The 7,641-nt window shown below is 38.2% G+C and overlaps 1 non-coding gene across 1 annotated transcript; it reads left to right on the top strand.

Annotated features, from left to right (window-relative positions):
• Window positions 1-626: 626 nt before the first annotated feature.
• LOC148551051 (small nucleolar RNA R71) lies at window positions 627-734 on the top strand. The gene has a single exon (XR_015893478.1). It is a non-coding gene; the product is annotated as a small nucleolar RNA R71 (small nucleolar RNA).
• Window positions 735-7,641: the final 6,907 nt, after the last annotated feature.

Here is a 7,641-nt window from a genome sequence, read left to right as displayed (position 1 = left end):
CTTGTTTCATTCATGAAACTTACAGTAGCCTTAGACAGATCAGAGACTAAGTTTACCAAATTAGAAGTATTTTGTTCAGAGTTCTCTGTCTGTTGCTGAGTGGATGATGGAAAAGGTTTATTATTGCTAAACCTGTTTCTTCCACCATTATTAAAGCCTTGTTGAGGCTTTTGATCCTTCCATGAGAAATTTGGATGATTTCTCCATGATGAGTTATAGGTATTTCCATAAGGTTCACCTAAATAATTTACCTCTGCTATTGCAGGGTTTTCAGGATCATAAGCTTCTTCTTCAGAAGATGCCTCTTGAGTACTGTTGGATGCAGCTTGCATTCCATGCAGACTCTGAGAGATCATATTGACTTGCTGAGTCAATATTTTATTCTGAGCCAATATGGCATTCAGAGTATCAACTTCAAGAACTCCCTTCTTCATAGGCGTCCCATTGCTCACAGGATTCCTTTCAGAAGTGTACATGAACTGGTTATTAGCAACCATGTCAATGAGTTCTTGAGCTTCTGCAGGCGTTTTCTTTAGGTGAATGGATCCACCTGCAGAAGTGTCCAGTGACATCTTTGATAGCTCAGATAAACCATCATAGAATATATCAAGGATGGTCCATTCTGAAAGCATGTCAGAAGGACACTTTTTGGTCAGCTGTTTGTATCTTTCCCAAGCTTCATAGAGGGATTCACCATTTTTCTGTCTGAAGGTTTGAACATCAGCTCTAAGCTTGCTCAGCTTTTGAGGAGGAAAGTACTTGGCTAAGAAAGCCGTGACCAGCTTATCCCAAGAGTTCAGGCTGTCTTTGGGTTGAGAATCCAACCATAATCTAGCTCTGTCTCTTACGGAAAAAGGGAAAAGCATAAGCCTGTAGACTTCAGGATCTACTCCATTAGTCTTAACAGTATCACATATCTGCAAGAATTCAGTTAAGAACTGAAAAGGATCTTCAGATGGAAGTCCATGAAACTTGCAGTTCTGCTGCATCAGAGAAACTAATTGAGGTTTCAGCTCAAAGTTGTTTGCTCCAATGGCAGGAATGGAGATGCTTCTTCCATGTAAATTGGAATTAGGTGCAGTAAAGTCACCAAGCATTCTCCTTGCATTGTTGTTGGGTTCGGCTGCCTTCTCCTTTACTTGTTCGAAATTTTCAATCAAGTTGTCTCTGGATTGTTGTAATTTAGCTTCTCTTAATTTCCTCTTTAGAGTCCTTTCAGGTTCTGGATCAGCCTCAACAAGAATGCCTTTTTCTCTGTCCCTGCTCATAAGAAAGAGAAGAGAAAAAGAAAAGAAGAGGAATCCTCTATATCACAGTAAAGAGGTTCCTTATTGTTAGTAGTAAAGAAGAAGAGAAAAATCTGAACTCAGAAAGAGAGAGAGAGGGTTCGGATTTTTGGTGGGTGAGGGAGAGATGTTAGTAGATGAATAAATAAATAGAATAAGATGAGAGAGGGAGAATTTTCGAAAAATATTTTTGAAAAAGAGTTAGTGATTTTTTAAAATTGGTTTTTTTTTTTTGAAAAATGTTAGTATTTTTTCGAAAATTTTTTAAAATCAAAAATAAAAATAAGAATAATTAGTTAATTAAAAAGAAATTTTTGAAAAAGAGGGAAGATATTTTCGAAAATTAGAGAGACAGAGAGAGTTAGTTAGGTAGTTTTGAAAAAGTTAAGAAACAAACAAAAAGTTAGTTAGTTAGTTGAAACAAATTTTGAAAAGATAAGAAGTTAGGAGGTTAGAAAAGATATTTTGAAACCAACTTTTTGAAAAAGGTAAGATAAGAAGATATTTTAGAAATTAGTTTTGAAAAAGATTTGATTTTTAAAATCTCAATTAATGACTTGATTCATAAGAAATCACAAGATATGATTCTAGAACTTAAAGTTTGAATCTTTCTTAACAAGCAAGTAACAAACTTCAAATTTTTGAATCAAAACATTAATTGATTATGTTATTTTCGAAAATTTGATATAAAAATAAGAAAAAGATTTTTGAAAAATATTTTTGGAATTTTCGAAAATAACTAAGAATTTTGAAAAAGATTTGATTTTTGAAAAAGATTTTGAAAGAGATAGGATTTTCAAATTGAAAATTTGATTTGACTCATAAGAAACAACTTGATTTTAAAAATTTTTGAAAAAGTCAATCCAAATTTTCGAATTTGATGAGAGAAAATGGGAAAGATATTTTTTTGATTTTTTTTAAATTTTTATGATGAGAGAGAAAAATACTAAGGAGATGCAATGCATGAAATTTCTAGATCAAAACATGTGATGCATGCAAGAATGCTATGAATGTCAAGATGAACACCAAGAACACTATGAATATCAAGATGAACATCATAGACACAATTTTGAAAAATTTTTAATGCAAAGAAAACATGCAAGACACCAAACTTAGAATTCTTTAATGCTTAGACACTAAGAATTCAAGAATGCATATGAAAAACAAGAAAAGACACAAAACATGCAAATGCAAAGATCAAGCAAGAAGACTTACCAAGAACAACTTGAAGATCATGAAGAACACTATGAATGCATGAATTTTCGAAAAATGCAAGATGCACATGCAATTGACACCAAACTTATAACATGACTCATGACTCAAACAAGAAACACAAAAAAAATATTTTTGATTTTTATGATTTTCTAATTTTTTTTTTTTGGATTTTTTTTCGAAAATTATATGAAAAAGAAAAAATAAGGATTCCAAAATTTTTTTTTTAACATGAATTCCAGGAATCTTGCCATGTTTAGTCTAAAGCTTCAGTCCAGGAATTAGACATGGCTCATGAGCCAGCCAAGCTTTCAATGAAAGCTCCGGTCCAAAACACTAGACATGGCCAATGGCCAGCCAAGCTTTAGCATGTAAATCAGGAACAGTAGCAGGTGGATTAACAACAACTAGCTTGCTCTTGATAACAAATTGCTGCCTCAGTCCAAATAAATTTAGACATGGCTTTACAGCCAGCCAGGCTTCACATGCTTCATGAAACACTAGAATTCATTCTTTAAAAATTTTGAATAAAATTTTTTTTTCGAAAACAAACGAGAAAATTTTGAAATATTTTTGAAAAACTTTTTTGAAAAGAAAACAAAAAGAGAATTACCTAATCTGAGCAACAAGATGAACCGTCAGTTGTCCAAACTCGAACAATCCCCGGCAATGGCGCCAAAAACTTGGTACGCGGAATCGTGATTACACTTTAATTATGTAAAATTCATTGCTCTTTCTTTCCCTGGAAATGGTGCCAAAAACATGATGCCAAGACCATGGTTTACGACTCCGTGTAACTAACCAGCAAGTGCACTGGGTCGTCCAAGTAATACCTTACGTGAGTAAGGGTCGAATCCCACGGAGATTGTCGGTATGAAGCAAGCTATGGTCACCTTGTAAATCTCAGTTAAGTTGACTCATATGGGCTACAATATATTATGTAAATAAAACATAAAGTAAGGATAGAAATACTTATGTAATTCATTGGTGAGAATTTCAGATAAGCGAATGGAGATGCTTTCGTTCCTCTGAACCTCTGCTTTCCTGCTATCTTCATCCAATCAGTCTTACTCCTTTCCATGGCTGGCTTTATGTGATACATCACCATTGTCAACGGCTACTTTCGGTCATCTCTCGGGAAAATGATCCAATGCCCTGTCACGGCACGGCTAATCGTCTGGAGGCATCACCTTTGTCAATGGCTTCATCTTATCCTCTCAGTGAAAATGATCAACGCACCCTGTCACGGCACGGCTATTCATCTGTCGGTTCTCGATCATGCTGGAATAGGATTTACTATCCTTTTGCGTCTGTCACTAATGCCCTGCAATCGCGAGTTTGGAGCTCGTCACAGTCATCCAATCATTGAATCCTACTCGGAATACCACAGACAAGGTTTAGACCTTCCGGATTCTCTTGGATGCCGCCATCATTCTAGCTTACACCACGAAGATTCTGGTTAGGAGATCTAAGAGATACTCATTCAGTCGAAGGTAGAACGGAAGTGGTTGTCAGGCACGCATTCATAGGGAATAATGATGATTGTCACGTTCATCACATTCAGATTGAAGTACGAATGAATATCTTAGAAGCAAAACAAGATGAATTGAATAGAAAATAGTAGTACTTTGCATTAATCTTTGAGGAACAGCAGAGCTCCACACCTTAATCTATGGAGTGTAGAAACTCTACCGTTAAAAATACATAAGTGAAAGGTCCAGGCATGGCCGAATGGCCAGCCCCTCTGATCTAAGAACCAAGCATCCAAAGATGGTTAAAAGGACTAGTAAAATGTCCTATTTATAATAAACTAGCTACTAGGGTTTACATGAGTAAGTAATTGATGCATAAATCCACTTCTGGGACCCACTTGGTATGTGCTTGGGCTGAGCTTGAGTGTTTCACGTGTAGAGGTCCTTCTTGGAGTTGAACGCCAGCTTTTGTGCCAGTTTGGGCGTTCAACTCTGGTTTTGGCTCCTTTTCTGGCGCTGGACGCCAGATTTGGGCAGAAAGCTGGCATTGAACGCCAGTTTACGTCATCTATTCTTGGCCAAAGTATGGACTATTATATATTGCTGGAAAGCTCTGGATGTCTACTTTCCAACGCAATTAGAAGCGCACCATTTCGAGTTCTGTAGCTTCAGAAAATCCACTTTGAGTGCAGGGAGGTCAGAATCCAACAACATCAGCAGTCCTTCTTCAACCTCTGAATCTGATTTCTGCTCAAGTCCCTCAATTTCAGCCAGAAAATACCTGAAATCTCAGAAAAATACACAAACTCATAGTAAAGTCCAGAAATGTGAATTTAACATAAAAACTAATGAAAATATCCCTAAAAGTAACTAGATCCTACTAAAAACATACTAAAAATAATGTCAAAAAGCGTATAAATTATCCGCTCATCACGTGCCAAGAGAAGAAAAAGCGTGGCAAAAATCAAGGAAGAATGGAAGCTAAGTTGGAAAAGTAAACTGAGCTTCACAAGGAATAAAAGGGGAAGGCAAGGTACAAGGCTAAGTTCAAATAGTTAACTGAGCACTAAAGAAAGCAAGGAAATGGCATAAAGCTCATAAATCAAGCCACCAAGGTTACTCTATGGAGGCAAAGGCGCTCAATTGCTTTACTTAATGGAGTGCTACATTATATTGCTAGGCATAAGGAAAATCATGAAAAATAAGCCAAAATGCTCCCTCCATGGTTCGAACTTGGAACCACACGCTACTCCTTGCAAGGGAATTCAAGAATAAATAGCTAGAATGCTTCCTCTAGGATTCGAACTTGGGAATTCCTTGAAACATAAGGAAGGAGTGCCACCAAGCTTGCAAGGAAAATCAAGAGAAAATAGCTTAAATGCTTGAGCCAAGTTTCGAACTTGGGAATTCTTGGAAACACAAGGGAGGAACACCCACTCAACCAAGGAAATTAGCTCCAAGGCTTCCTCCACCAAGTGTTGAACCTGGGACCTTGAAGTCTCAAGCTAAGCGCTACAAGGAAAGCTCAGTTGGTTTTTCCAACTGAGCATTGCCTCTCCCAAGCCTCCACACTTTGGCACAATTTTGGCGCACCAAGGAAGGCTGTTTTGCGCATCATGACACAGACCAAGGCACCAAGGAGCAAGCCTTGTGCGCACAAGGAGACACGGCCAACACTTAGAGCTAAGTTGGATTTTCCAACTGAGCTCTAGTGTCACACACTCCACCAAGGGCTGGGCGCACCAATTTTGGCACACATGGGCAGCATGCTTGAAAGCTAAGTTGGATTTTCCAACTGAGCTTTCCCCTGGAGGTGCAATTTGGGCTAGAAATTGGATTAAAAATCCAATTTAATTCATTTCTTCACCAAATCAAAAGCCCACCCAAACTCCAAAATCCAAGAATAGAAAGTGTATAAATAGGAGTTAGTTTGATGTAATTAGGACTTTTGACTTTTGGACTTTTGAACTTTTGGGATTTTTATTTTTACTTCTAGACTCTTATTTTGAATTTTCCTTGGGAGCTTTTACTTTGTAATTTCTGAGAACTTGGAAGGAGAATTGATCTCTCTTCTTCTTAGTTCTTGCTTGAGCACTCTTTTATTTTCTTGCTTTGGATCTTGGGTGGAGAATTGAAGAACTTCTGTTTCAATCTCAGCTTGAGATCTTGTTTAATTTTTCTGCACAATTGAATTCCACTTTCTGTTTACTTTACTGCTTCATCTTCTCTTTACTTCTGCAATTTACTTTTCTTTATTTCCTTTGCAATTATTTTTGTTGGATCAAGGAAGGATTTGAGATCTAGACTTGTTATCTAGTCTCTTCCACCCTGAGATCTTCAACCTCTTCTACTTTGCTGCAAATTAAGCACTACTTTCTCTGTTTTTAAATTCTTCAAGGCATTTTACTCTTCTGTTTGAGATCTACTTCACTGCAATTCAATTTTCTCTTTTATGTTTAATGCAATTTACTTGTTCCTGTTTAATTTCTGCAATTCCAACTCCCAATCCCTTTTATAATTCAAGCAATTTACATTTCTTGCACTTTAAGCTTCAGTTATTTACATTTCTTGCAATTTAAGTTTCTGCAATTTACCTTACTTGTTCTTTAAGATTCAGCACTTTTACTTTCCCGCTCTTTAATTTACTACAATTTCCCCTTCCCCTTTACAATTCATGCAATTTAGCTTTTGCAAATTACAAATCACTCAACCAAATCTTGATTCGCTTGACTAAATCAACCACTAAACTAAAATTGCTCAATCCTTCAATCCCTATGGGATCGACCTCACTCATGTGAGTTATTATTACTTGATGCGACCCGGTACACTTGCCGGTGAGTTTTGTGTTGGATCGTTTTCCACACTATCAGGTGCCAGAGAAGAGAATTTACCTCCGGAAGTCAGGTACTGATCGACCTCCCCACACTTAAGGCTTTGCACCGTCCTCGGTGCCATCTGTCAAAAACAAGGGTGGGCTAGTAGCAGTATCTCCACAGTCGGGACCATCATGGCTCCTGGTGCTAGTAAAAGAAGTGGAGTCCAGAGTGTCTGAGTCTGTGAATTTGCCCATGATCAGCTCCTTGAGGTATGTGAATTGGCGCTTGTTACGACGCTCTCTCATCTCAGCTTTCTGTTCATGCCGACCCAACCGTTCAAGTATCTGCTGGAGCAATTTCTCAGTGGTGGATGCTTGTGGTGTAGAAGAAGGAATATCTTCAACTGGCTCAGTAGGCTGGCTTGTAGTGGCTGCTGAAAGTCTGAGGTATTTTCCGTTAGGGACATATTGATCATCCCGTGGAAGCATGGCTTTGGTGTCCCCAGCTCTGTAGGAGACTCCGGCTGCCGAGACAAGATCTGAGACCAGGACGGGAAAAGGTAGGTTGCCCGCGATTTGTACATGCTCCATAGCATTCCGGATATGTCTTGAGAGATTCAGAGGTTGGTCTGTAAGGATGCACCATAGTAGAATAGCCATGTCTGCAGTGAAGGATGACTCATGAGTGCTCGGAAAGACGTAATGGGACATGATCTGTGCCCATACGCGAGCCTCCAAGGTAAGTGCGGAAGCCAAGATTCCCTTAGGGCGGGTACGGTGGTATCCGTAGATCCAACGGCTGCCAGGTAATGCGATGACTCCGAGAACGGAGTCCCAATCAAATTGGTATCTCTGG

This window comes from Arachis ipaensis, chromosome B7, assembly GCF_059453495.1.
Source record: "Arachis ipaensis isolate K30076 ecotype BB chromosome B7, ASM5945349v1, whole genome shotgun sequence".
Classification (NCBI taxonomy): Eukaryota; Viridiplantae; Streptophyta; class Magnoliopsida; order Fabales; family Fabaceae; genus Arachis; species Arachis ipaensis.
This window is presented reverse-complemented; position numbering and strand designations above follow the sequence as displayed.